This window comes from Corvus brachyrhynchos, unplaced genomic scaffold (genome assembly GCF_000691975.1).
Source record: "Corvus brachyrhynchos isolate BGI_N302 unplaced genomic scaffold, ASM69197v1 scaffold547, whole genome shotgun sequence".
NCBI lineage: Eukaryota > Metazoa > Chordata > Aves > Passeriformes > Corvidae > Corvus > Corvus brachyrhynchos.
In genome coordinates this window covers 708,633-722,414 of record NW_008239104.1, presented here as the reverse complement: position 1 = coordinate 722,414, position 13,782 = coordinate 708,633, and the positions used below count along the sequence as shown (strand labels likewise).

General features: G+C 42.0%; 1 protein-coding gene across 1 annotated transcript in view; it reads right to left on the bottom strand.

Moving 5' to 3' along the window:
- ABCA1 (ATP binding cassette subfamily A member 1) overlaps positions 1–4,591 on the bottom strand; it is an 84,776-nt gene extending 80,185 nt beyond the window's left edge. The window contains exon 1 of the mRNA XM_017739346.1: positions 4,508–4,591. The gene's annotated coding sequence lies outside the window, so the exon portion shown is untranslated. The remainder of the gene's footprint in view (positions 1–4,507) is intronic.
- Positions 4,592–13,782: the final 9,191 nt, after the last annotated feature.

Sequence of the window (13,782 nt, the reverse complement as noted above, 5' to 3'; positions counted from 1 at the left end):
TTTGATTCTGGTGTCCCACATAACAGTACCCTAGCCCTATGATTAAGAGTTGCATGTCTGATTGCAAACTGCATTGAAAAGATTCCAAAAAATCCACAAACGTGCTAGGAACATAAGACTTCCTCAGGAAATGCTCTGACCAGTCCTACACCGGAGTAAGACTAATGAAAAATTCTGGATGTGAGCTTTGAGATGATGAACAATTGTGGTCTTCAAGTCTCACCAAAAGTAAATTCCATTATTGCAATGACTTGCAGATTAAAAACTTGTCTCTTAATAATATAGATCTGTTTTACAAAAAAAAATCTCCAACATGACTAACAAAAATAAAGCTATTACACTGAGTTCTGTAGATGATTACACTGTAGTATTACAATAGGACAACAGTGCTCCTTAATGCCAGTACAGAGAACCAAAGAGCAGTAATAGATGCCCACGAAACCTTACAAACTGACCCTCATACCAGCACATGGGCAGCAGAGCATACAGTCAGTGTGGGCTCACTAACTTCTGCCAGATGCTGCTCTAACTCACTGACAGGACCTGCACAGATTCTCCTTCTCAGAGGAACGCCCAACTCGTCTGACAGGAGAGCCATCCTTCCCTGCCCAGTGCATCCTACTGGCTGGGGCACCCTGACACTCACACATTCCAGATGCATGCACATCTGGCTGGTAGACTGAATTCCCAGATGTACTTAGAGCAAGGCAGTTGACAGGCTATTGGCATATCCACAGTAGGGGAAAAAACCTGCCCTTTGTGGGGAATGTCAGAGGACAAATCCTGGCTAATGACTGCATCCACGCTCATGGACCCAAAGCACCCCACTGCTTACAGGCTTGGATATGGGAGGGGATGGGCTTTGAAACACTTCCATTGCATGTCAATGTTACATACCTAAAGCTGCAATCAACCTAGCAACAAAACTAGGTAGGGAATATTGTTACGTCTCCTTTGTACTACCTCCGCTGTGAAGTTTCTGCTTAGGATTTGGGAGATTTGGCAACACTTTTATTCACTCTGAAGAGAGTTACTACTTAATAGTACACAGGCACTCAGTGACCACAATTGTGGTACAAAAATCTTTTGATGAACACTAAGAGAATTGCTCTTTTCAAGCATTTTTCCACAAGGATACTGGTACTGCTCTGTAGGTCACAGACCTCCATTTGATTTGTTGCGCTGTCCACCATGCCACAAAACGGAAAATTTTCTGCCTAAGTCTAATCCTGCAGTCACTGTACAAGTTTGGCATACAGAAGTAGAGGACTGGAAGGGACTGTATAGCCTTCTACAGTCACTGGTAGTTATGCAACAGGTGGTTTGTATCTTCAGACGGGTGTTCAGAGTACCCACTCCACACCTCATGCTCAGGCCCCCAATACTGTTAACTCTCCAAAAAACTGATTTCCAGTGCTTTCCAGCAATTAAAGCCAAACACCAAAATCTGTAAGAATAAAGTGCCACAGGAAGAGTACAAAAAGGATCCCATGGAGAGTTGAAGAGACTTTTGGTGTTCTCATCAATGGAATTAGACCCTACTCCTGCACCTTAATACCCTGCACAGATGCAAAACAGAAGTCCAAGCAGTTTGTGGAATGAGCAAATCAAAGGGTAGCTGGTTTAACGCACATCAGTGAAAATTCAGACACTGATCCCTTGCAACTGCAGTCAGTCCCCAGGATACAGAACATGGAAATACTGCTTTATAGAAGTTGTAACATTCACATCACATTAGCAAACTGTAGTGAGCTAAGGGCCCATATTTTATCATTTAACTCATCTCAGCTGACCAGCAGAAGCATGCACAGCCAGGAAGACTCAGCTGTGCCATCTGCTTGCACTTTAGCTCTCTGGAGTTTAGCTAACCTTTACTGGAAATAAAGCAAATTATCTGGCCTGTTCTGCCTGAACAAAAGTTTCAAAATACATAAAAATACTAACTTTTAAGGACTACCCAAATGCAGGCACACCAGCTAAGTCCCTGCATCAAAGTAGGGCATGGAGCCTAACAGGGGACTAATCCCCAAGAGCACAACACCTGAGCCTGAAGTGTATCCAGTTCTTCCAGCCATGCTGGGCGACAGCTGCAATGACACTGTATGCCCCAGTATCTGTTACAGACTGTGGAACAGGTTTGTTAGTAGTCACCTCTGATTTTCATCCACAGAGGCTGACATATTTGGTTTGCTGCTGACACAAGTTAACTTGAATTACTTGAATTCACTTGAATTACTAATCCATCAGAAAGCACTTAGCAAACTAATATCAGAGGAAAACAGCTTAGCATCCTTTCAGATGTTCTTCCAGCTCACAATAGGCAAGAACTGTAAGCCAGAGATGCAGAAAACTGATCAACCCAACACTTCTAGAGTTGAAGTCCCACTGTATCACCACTTCGGACCAGTCTGGTAAGTTCAACATAGCTGGGAAATACAACCTGACATTTAGTACTGCTGTGCCAAAACTCTGTTAAGTTTCCAATGCAGGCTTTTACGTCTCACCTGCGTAAAATTGAGCCAAGAGCAGGTATCAGTGATCACTCCTGACACTCACCCAGAACTCCCTGAAGCAGTAATACTGCTTTCTGTCTAGAGTAAGAAAAGCTTCAGGAATTCATCCCCACAGCATTCGTTTTCCTGTGATATAAAGTACCACAGTACAACTCCCACCTGCACAATTAAAGCACAGATTCCACGCACTTGTCCCATGGTCTGCCTTTGCAGAAGACTCCTTGCACATGACATTTCGCCCTGCTGCAGAAATCCTGCACAGCCTCCCGACCAATAGGGCTGCAATTTCATCTCATTTTCTGCAATTCAGAAAATTACTCAAGAGAAAGTTAGGCTACAGGGCAACCTCTGAAAATGATGACAATGAAACACATACTTTGGCCAGCCCTTTCTTTCTAGGAGGGTGTTAGACGCTATTTCAAACTAGAACGGCTGTTGAGAAGTCCATTAGCTGGTATACCAACAGTCTCCCGACCTAATCCCTGTTAAATAAATGTATTTTTACAGCTGTAGATTTAGAGAATAAAAAGCTCAAGTGGCATAAAATCCATTCCCCACCCCCTCGCCTGGTGTCTGTACTAAGTAAACATAAAATAGCCTTCAAAAGCAGCTTTCTGCAAACAATGCAGCTGTTTGCTTTTTTTGGGAGGCAAAAAAACCTTTCCCCTAGAGAAGAAAAAATTAAATCACTATTTCAAGAGGGAACAAAGTGAACTTACCAAACCTTACGAAACTGGAACACTTCAGGGCTATGGCAAGACACTATAGGCAATTTAAACTTAGTCCTTGTCAGCAGAGCTAAAAAAGCTTTCACCAGTTGATGGAAGGCTCAGTGGCCTCCATGAAATAAGCTAGCAGCCTCCGTCCTCTCAGTCAGATTTTCCTTATCACGCAAGTTACCGCCACTGGCAACTCTCCACAGATCAAGTGGCGATGGAGAGCACCAATCTAACAGCTACATGTTATGAGCTACAAGAGCCAGGACTCTCCTTTCTCACAAGCAGACATGATCTAGCACTTCATGCTTCCTGCCCTAGACAAAAAATTTGTACATCTGCTTAATTCCAATAGATCTTGTCTACACAAGTATCAAGTCAAATGAGACTCATTTTGGAAGAAAATGAGCAACTAAAGCATAAACATCAGATTTCAGCAGAAATATAGTCGTCTTTATGAACACTGATAATATCTTGACATTTAACTTGTGTTAGGTAGTGTCAAGCTGCATGTTGCGAAGGAAACAATACCATGAGCCGTGTGAATTCTGCAAAGCCCAGATCTAGAGTCCCCCAGCAATCGGTATGCCATCAGTGGAAAGCAGATCCCTCTAACAATTGTGCATATGAAGGCAGGACAGAAGTGCCTGACTCATGAACTGACATTCTGAGCCACACAAGACAAACCACCAGAGGACTAGTGGCCTGGATGGGCATTAGTGTAACAGAGGTACAGACTAAGTCTAAAGTTGAGAACTAAATCCCCATCTCCTAAATCAAGGTCTAGTGCCTTGGCCACTTCTCTGCCAAACTCCAAGATTTCCCTTCTTCCAGCAGAGCAGCTGTAACCAGAACAAAAAAACAGTATTGATCCCAATTATGTTAAGATTAGGACAGATAAAGAGCAGCTTTGGGCAAACACAAGCAATTTTTTTGTTCTGCTGCTAGAGATCTAATTGGACATAAAACCTCCAGCAGAAACAGGCAGTGCATAAAGAACCAAAAGTAATGTCCATTCTGTGACAAAGTCACACTGAGCTTTCAAAACCCAAAGGAACAAATCTGACATTCCCACCTCTAAAACTTTCAAGCAGTCAAAAGACTCATGACATCTGCTGGAGCTCTAGGAAAGAGGGGAAACTGCCACCCGAACAACGACAATTCCATATAAATAACAGTACTGAACTTTTGAAGTAATCTTTTAACCCAAAGAGCCTGAAATAGGTTACAAGAAGGTGCCATAAAAAGCATTAACAGCACAGAGTTCAGGCAACTCACCTAAGGCCACAAGCAAGCAAAAGCAGAGATTAGAATGAAACCATCAGATCCCACACGTCTATCTCCTGGCTTAAGCCCTGCTAGAGTCTGTAGCAGTCACAACCAGTGCAGGATCAGCAGTGGAGGTGTGAGCTTTGGACCTACCAGCTCCTGCCTGGGACACAGGATCGTTATCAGTGGAGGCGCACAGACGCTAATAGCTGGTCTTTCATAACCTCCCCACAGAGGACATTTCTCTTCCTTTTAGCCAAACGAATACAGGACACAAAGTTTCTTATTCCTTCTCAAGAGTCCTTCAGTGAGAAGTGCTTTCCTCTTCAAAATCACCCAGGTCATGTCACAGAGTTTACGTCGACTCCTTGTTCCTAGCAATGTGACTGGAGAGCTTCTGGGTCAGAGGCAGGAATTTGATTAGGGTGACAAACAATATTTTACTGGCAGTTATTGGAAAGATCCTCCTACTGGTTTACTTCCCACACTGAGTACCTGGCCTAGAGTTAGGTAGTAAACAGGTTCTGGTCTTGTTCTCCAGTGTTTACTAATACTGAAGGCAACTAGTACATGGCTTTCAACACAGCCATGCAGTTTAACTCATTGTTCCTCCTTGAGGAGCATGTAAAACTTGGTAAAAACCACCATTTAAAGGATAATACCAGAATATCAGGAAGCTGAGGAAACAGTCTCATGGAATACCTCTAGCAACCTGCCACCTCTGGTCCAAGACACGCAGCCTCTCACTCATCCACAGGACCCTTAAGGCAGCATGCACACAGCTACAAAACACAGAATAAATTATTTCACATTATTTTGTAAGGGGGCTCCAACTTCACAGAAGACTAGAGACAACCAATGGAAAGGGACTCCTTTCAGCACAGGCCAACAATAAAATACTTATTCACAACCTGCTCAAACTGCTGCTATGAAAACAACTAGACAGAACCCAAGCCAAATACTAGGTTCTGCTTGCTGCACTACGCACTACACAGAGAAGCAAGCCTGGATCTTGCTCTGACAACACTTAGGCTTAACATGTCATGTTAGGAGTGGAAATCTGGCTTCCCAACTCTTTAGGCAAAATGGCAAGGGGCATCTAAAGTTATTTAGCCTTGGCATGAGAACTGAGCAAATGGATATTTCATAAGTCAGAATATTATGTGCAGAGCTCTTCTGAATGCTCCACTGTGAACAGATGAGCAGATCATTTTGAAAGACCCGGCCCAGAATTAACACCATGAGCACTGACATTCCTGGCCCTAAACTCGTCAGAGTGTCTAACTTGCTTCTCCCGTCAAAGCCAAACTCCTAGGATGTATTTCTGAGATGCTGGTGGGCCTACCCTTACCAAGCAGAAATAAACCACATGTGATAGTTCCTCACAGAGGAAAGCACTAGCTTACAAACTACTCCATAATAAAGACTGGACTACATTTTTCAGAGTCCTCAGTGCCTCCTTTTAACATTTACACAGACACACATTTTCAAAAATGGCTGCTGCTTTACAACCTTCCCTTGTGATACAACATGCCAAGTAATTTTGAAAAACCTGTCACAAGTCAGCAATATCTGCCTACCAGAACGACCACAACAACTGTCTGTCATGACTTTAGCGTGCTTACATGGCTCATTGATGAAAACAAGCACAACTCCAATGCAATGCAAGATGTCAAGTTTGCATGCACCATAGCTGGACTGACCCAAAAGAATGCACATGCAAGGGTCTGTGGCATGCACTTAGGCAAGAAGATTGCTTAAGTGTCAAGTTTAATACGCAAAATGAAATGCAGTAATCTATTTTACAAAAAAAATAGCTTCCACTAGAAGGTTGTGAAATACATGAAGCATTTCAACTTTCAACATTACACTGTGTCCCCTACTTTCTCTATGGAAGAAAAAAAAAAAAGGCAAAAATCTAGTCCATTCTTCAGCAAAAACAAACATAAAATGTGACTTGCTTTATCACGGCCAATGTCCAAAAATCCATAGTCCATATTAGCAGATTTTGGTTTTTTGGCTCTCAAAGAATGGCTCTTTTCTAGAGGAATGTAGAAATAATAGAACATCCTGCTAAAATAATAATTGCGACATCTGAGCTCAATTCATGCCATTAAGCTTTGATCTCTGAGCGAGTATAGTATTGTCAGCACACAGTCTGCAAAAAGCTGTGCTACACAGCCCCAGTCACTTTTTTCAGCTTTTGACACATCCGGTTTCAGGACAATATATCTGCAACTAGGAAAAAGGGGAAAGAATTTCACATTGCAAAAGGTACCTTTCTGCTTGGCAGCAACCACAACAGGGGGAAGGAAGACACAGCCTCCAAGAAAGCAGCTTTTCCCAGAAGAAGCCCACAGGCTCATACAGCGTTAGGACACAAAACACTTTCAATCACTACCCCTTCCACAGGACATCCTGGTCACTGAATCATTTATACTAATCAGCCAGGTAACTGGTTTTTAAAAGTGCAACACTGACAGGTGCTCCATGATCCTACTGCAGAGCCACTCAAGCATCACTGGCATATTTCTATCTTCTACTGCACAAAGTTATGAAGACTTGTAGCTTTGTCATCACATTCATAATGACTTTTTTGGAAAGGAGTGACTTCTCCTGTATCTTGCTTTTGTAACTTGCTGTTTATCTTGGAACAAGAGGAGGACACCAATGGTGTCCAAAACAAGATTAAACTGCAGTTTGAGATGTACGCCTGCCCTGTAACATCAAGAGAAACTGTAGTGTAATCTTCCTCTTCATCTTTGCCATTTGGGAACACCGTGCCATAAACCAGCGCATGTTTCCAGTAACAGAGCAGAACACAACATGTCTTACACTGTAGAAAATTTCACAGTGGTGCCTTTGAGATTCAGAGACAAAGAATAAGCTGTCTGTTAAGCTTGGTATCTACACAACTGCACTGATATCTGTGGCACAGCTATAAGGAACAGCAAATGAAACAAAAATATCACTGAAATATGCAGAAAACCATCAGCCAAGAAAAAGCCTCTAGCACAATGGAAGGAAATGACACTGACGAAAGAAAGCAACAAACTGGGAAAGTTAGTATTTAGCAGCCATTGTCAGCTTGAGTAGAGGTGGAGTCTGTAAAGCCAACAACAGATACGGCTACAAGACCTCAGCTCCCATGTGGCTACCATCCAACTCTGCTGATACAGAAGATGGTAATACACTAAAGTGATAAAGAGACACCCAAATACTTTCGAAATCAGTGAGTGTCAGCTATGAAGAAGAATGAATTGCTGATCAGTCTTGGCAACCCATAGAGACTTCAATAATCACTTTATCCCTAAAGTTATAACTTCATCTCTAAAGTTATTCACAGAAGAATATGAGAATAGCTGGCACACGGGATAAGGTGGCCTGCATACTTGCTGAGCCAGGTGTGGCACAGGGCAGTTAGCTCGGAGCACTGCCAGAAAGTGTGTGCCAATCTTCCCATTTTGCCTGATCCACAGAGCAAACAGGTGTTACTCACACATTCTACTCTTCAGCTCCAGCTGTACCTCTGCTGCTGCAGCTTCAGTCCTTAGGGTGAGCGTGGCAGTTAAAGCCATGCAAAGCAGGCTAATGTATGCCTAATTCAACATCATATACAGACATATCCAGGAAAGATATTGTTCAAGTATGCCTAATTCAACATCATATACAGACATATCCAGGAAAGATATTGTTCAAGTCCTAAGCTACATCTCACAATGCAGAAGTATTTTCAGGACAGAGCTCCATCAGTTTGCTCCTAAAGCTTCAAGGGACCAAGCACAGAACTGAAGAGCTGTGCTTGACTGAATTTCAGCCAAATGACTCCAAACAGAAAACACTTCAGGCAAGTGCAGAACTAGCATGAAATGGGAAAAGCAATAAGCTTACAAGAGAGCAAAGTCAGCAAAAAGAAATGTTGCAAGTTTTTTTACGGATATAGGATCCAAAACATACCTTTTTTACGTTAAGTTTAGAATATCCTTAATGGTGCTGAGAAAGTTCCACTGAAGCCAAAGCACACTCCAACAGACAACCCCATTTTGCAGTTATGTCTCGTTTTATATATGAACATAATTGGGAGGATAGATGTAGAGATGTGAATATAAGAAGAGTATGTCACAAGAACAAGGAATGCAGCTCTGGGAGACACAGCTGGCAATCAGGAGAATAAAAAAAGAAATTATCTGGGAAAAATAAAATCTGTAGAAATCTGAAAACAGATGTTGTACAGGTGATTGCATCAGTTTGTTAGAAGAAAGAAGCAAGTCCAGATCTCTCCAAACACAGTAGAAAAACTCCTATTGCTTACTTTAGCATGAATATTTAAATACAGGTTTGAGAGAGATGGAAACAGAGGAGTAAGAACTGCTACTCTGATTTAATAGGGTAAAGAATAATTAAAATATCTAAAATACCTTAAAACAAATAAATTCAATAAAAAGCACTTTTCCCATTGGCAGAACAAAAATACAAATGCAGGATCCACTAACTCAGTTTATTAAATAAGAATACTGCATTCAGAGGAGGAGTAGATTTTGAACTTTGGTTCCTGTACTAGTACCAGAAAGAAATGTCCATGGATCTGCACTCAGAAAAGCTCAGTACTGCTTTATTGGTTGGATGAGGAAAGTTCTGGAGTTTCTTAAAGTTTGGTCCTAACTGTTTTTATTGGCAGTCGTAGCCAAACTCTCATTGCAGGAGTATAATTAAAATAATAGGAAGAGAAAAAAAGCCACCAATAGATCCCCAGAATATCAATATACTCCTCATGAATACAGCTGTCAGAGAAAAAGAACATTTATGGTAACTTGCTTGTTTCTTTTTAAGGCACAAAAATTCACCTGTAAAAACAGGCATATCTCTAAAAATATTGGACTTAAAACCAGGTTGCTGTCACTAGCAACACAGCCTGAAGCCTTTAAAAAAAGATGTGTTACCTGCTGAATGTGAGAAGAAACATACTTTGACTTCTACCATAAAGAATATAAACTTTGGTCATGCCATTATTATAACAATGGTGAAAGCAGCTGAGAGGAAACAGTCAAGTCACCACAAGAAGGGCAGACATGTTGATAACCAGGTTTTCCTGGTCCCTAACCTTGCACTTGTTACCTACATCACCAAAACTGCTGCTCCAAGACCTTCCACACGGTCTAATTTTGACCTTTACTAGGCTAACAAGTACTATGCTAATGAATATTAGCTGCATGGCTTGCTTGCTTGCTTGCTCCCAGTAACAACCATTCATTTGGAAACAAGCTAGTGAAACTGCAAACTGTTTCAGAGAGTCAAGCAAGCAGAGCGCTAACAGATTTTGGCCACCTCTGTTTTCCACACAGCCCTGCCTGCTATTTGCTAAAAAGGAAACCAGATCCCCAGAATGATCTCTGAACTGTGTGGTAAAAAGCTCTAACTTTGTTCCTTCACAGAGAATAACCTTGCTATCTACCCCAAGCCAGAACAGTCTTGGAAAGGCTCTCTTGCTTTCCTTTTTCTGTCCAACTCCAATTGTTCTCTAACAAAGTCAGCATAACACAAACCAAGCTCACTGCTTTAGACAGAGCTCTGCTAAGCAACACTCCTCCAGAAAAAAAACAGAAGAGAAAAAAGGTCAGCTTGTATGTGGATACTTATACCATTCAAACTGACATCCATTTTTATTATGTATGATCAGGCTTTTTTTGCTAATGACCCAACAAATAAAGATCTGAATGCTCCCATTTTTCCTACAGTGTTAGCCTCTTGTGTCAGGAAAGCTGCATCAACAGTTTTCCATCCTACTCTATGTCTCTCTCAGTCCTTGAAACAAGCAAAAATACTTTTTCTCCCCATCACAAATGCTAAAACAGACAGGACCAGCCTTGCTGCCACCTATTTCAAAGAAAGGGAACAGGGTACTTCAGGTACTCCATTCAGTAGTTTTAGTCATGGTATTTCTTCTGAATTACCTGTATGACTTTGTGCAGTCAATACAAGCAAGACATGTAGCTAGAGAATGAGACATTTTAACTTTTTTTTGTGGTGATCATCTTTTAAACACTATAAACAGTCTTGCCATGTTATTTCTTATCTATACTCTTACTATCAGTAACTGCAGATGTGCATGCTCATCAACTACACAAAAAAAAGTTTCAAGCATTCAGAATTCAAATCCTCAGCTGTCATAAATATGAAATAATCTTAGAGAGAGTGAATTTGTGCCAGGCAGAGTCCCCAGCAGCCTCAGATGATCAAGGAAAATATATCTTATGTATAAAATGTGTTTTGCTAAACACAGTAAACCCTGACTCTAGCTCCTCTCACAGGAGTCATCAAGAATAACCAGCCTAAGAGAAACATAACAATGTTTGGTTAACCATAGCCCCTGGACTTATTTCAGGATTTGGTGTGTTGCCCAGCCTAGAAGACCTATATAAACACTGAGGGTGCCTGCTTCAAGGTTACTCAAACAAAGTGGTAATTTGGGTCCCTCTCTGCTCCCTTCTGTCATCATCTTTGTGCCGGCACCAGTGCTCCCAAAGCCATGAGAAGACCCTGAACACAGGATGCTGGGGTGAAAAAACAAAAACAGCAGGCAAAAAGAAGAGACTTTGCTCTCAATTACTAACCCTGGGTTGGTGAATTCCAGTGCCAGCACAAAGGATGAAACAGACAGGGAGAGAAAAGAACAGGCAGACCAGGGGAAATGAAGCAGGTCCATTACCAGCAACCTTCAATTACTCTGGATTAAAGTTCCGGAGAAACCACACCCTAAGAAATACTGTGCCTGCATAGTGCAATGCACATAAAAAACACTAGCAGAGCTGATCATATTTGGCCACAGACGGATGAGTTCAGTACAAATCCTCCTTCTGCTCTGTCTTTGTGAGTCTAACTCTGCCAAAGTGAACTCACTGGTGAGAGAACAGGCTTGCAGAGATGTAGGCAAGGGAAGACTTGCCTTCTAAAACATGTGTATTACACTTGATTAACAGGTGAGAATGCTTCAACCCAGAATCTGCATAAGCAAAGTGACAGCAGATCTTCTAAGTCACTAAGGCTTACTCCTGATCCACAGAAGACTAGTTTACCCTCATATAGAAAGGGAGAAGTTCAGCCTAAGGAGTGTTACAGAAAAGGCCGCTCCTGGAAAAAAGGCCAAAATAAGTTTACTGACCTTTTTTTAAGCTAATGGCATTTCATCTTCAGTAGTTCAGCATTTGACCAGGAGCTACTCTTTATATACACAATGATGTTATGTACCAAATCTGGTGCCAGATCAAGTCTCTGATCACACCAATACAGCACTGAGTGATGTCTGGGTTTGAAAAAAATTTAGTATTACAAAAATGTTTGCTAGCAGCTGCATGTGGCACACTGATTTATAAATGTGCCTCAACATCACTGTATGAAGAGATCATTAAGAAACTTCCAACATACCTGCTTGCACTGCTATGCAGCTCTATTCAGAGGAAATTTGGAACTAATATCCAAAAGATTACCATGACTCCTGGAAACCTTACATATAGCTGCACCCAAGGTGTTTATGTCACATAACTACCATATGGCTACATGTCCTTCAGAAACAACTTATCAGGGGAAAGTTACTGTGAACAGTTTTGGGCTAGCTGCTGGATTCCTACACTCTAATGTCAAAGTATAGCAAATTGAGATCTCCTTCAGCCCAGAGGCCAGCTCGTAACCCCCTCCGAACACCTATAATGGGCATAAAAAAACCATGATTTTTATTATTTAATGCTAAGCATTCCCAACTTACCAGGTTCAACTTAAATTCTACCATGCAATGCTTGTGTTCCATGCTACCAAACTTATATCCCCATCTTTTTTGTTAAGGGTTGACTTCTAATTTACACCACAATCAGCCCTACCAAATTATGATCATGGGAAACAAGGTGCTTCATGTCATGAGTGAAGGCATCAAACTCCTGCCCATACCAGATATGGACTGTATCACACAACTCTTACATAAATTAAAATTCAAATTCACACAATGAAGACCCACCAACACCATTTTTATCTGTTATATCAGTAAAACACTGCAGAGTCCCAAGTGCTACCCACTTAGCTTCATATCCTACTGTGTCATCACAGAATCACACACTGATTTGAGTGACAGAAAAGTGACAGCACACGTTGCCATTCCCACTTGTTAGGGAATCAAGCTGTGCCACAAGCACCAAGCACAAAAAGCATTTGCACTGTATGTTTACTACCATGACCCCCTTTCAAAACCGAGCAAGACTGCTCCATTACAATAGCCTTTCGACAGCAGGCTTGACCATCTGTTGTTAATGGAACATCCCCAAGACATGGCTGTTCTCTGCAGTACAACTCATATCCAAAAGTGAAAATAAATTTTAATGCATTAACCCATTACAGTGATTTTCAAAAAAGTTCAACTCATTTAAATTTAATTTAGAAGATGTTTACACCCCTCTGGCTTCAGTGAGGTCTATTCCAACACACTTAAAATCAACTTTGGTCCTTTAAGTATGTTTTTGTACAGACTTTAAAATCTCCAAGGCAAACAGCTTGGGGGAAACGGGACACTTCTGGTTAAAACCAGGCAAAAACAGGGTTTAATACCAACTTTTAATTTAGAATCAGAGTATCATTCCAGGCACGTTTTAAGCATCTGGGCTGCTGTGCAGCTCCAGTCTTTTGTAACAGCCTGATGATAGGTTGCAGCGTAGCACTCCAGACTTCACAACAGTCTGGCACGCAGCAGCATGGTTTGTTGCATGCAACTGAGCCTCCTGCCCATCACAAAGGCAGCCAGATCGATTTTTTATTTTTACACTCCCCCCATCCCAAGGCCCTCCCCTTATCCCACGCCCGCGACTTCACAGGAGTCACGTAGGAGTGAAGGGGACGAAAACCCTCCCGTGATCTTCTAGCACCCACCGGGGCTGGGAGAGGCAGCGGTAAGGTGAGCCACCCTCCGTGAGGGCTGCCAAGTCACAGTCGCCTCGCTCAGGCTAAGCTAAATTAAAATAACAAATTTTTAAAAAATAAGCACACACAACCACGCCCCTCCCACACACACAAACACTCTTAGCGCCTTTCCGATCCCCCGCTACGCCGTAAACCATCCTCCGAGCCGCGCTCCCGCCAGGCTGGGCACAGAGAGAGAGTGGCACCACGCCGGAAGACGAAAACCCCAAAACAGTAAGAAAACAAACAAATTAAAAAACCAAAACAATAACAGAAACACACACACACACACTCTCATTTGCGTTTTTCCTCTCGCTTTGTGCCGCCTGTTCCAGGCGGAGCGGGGA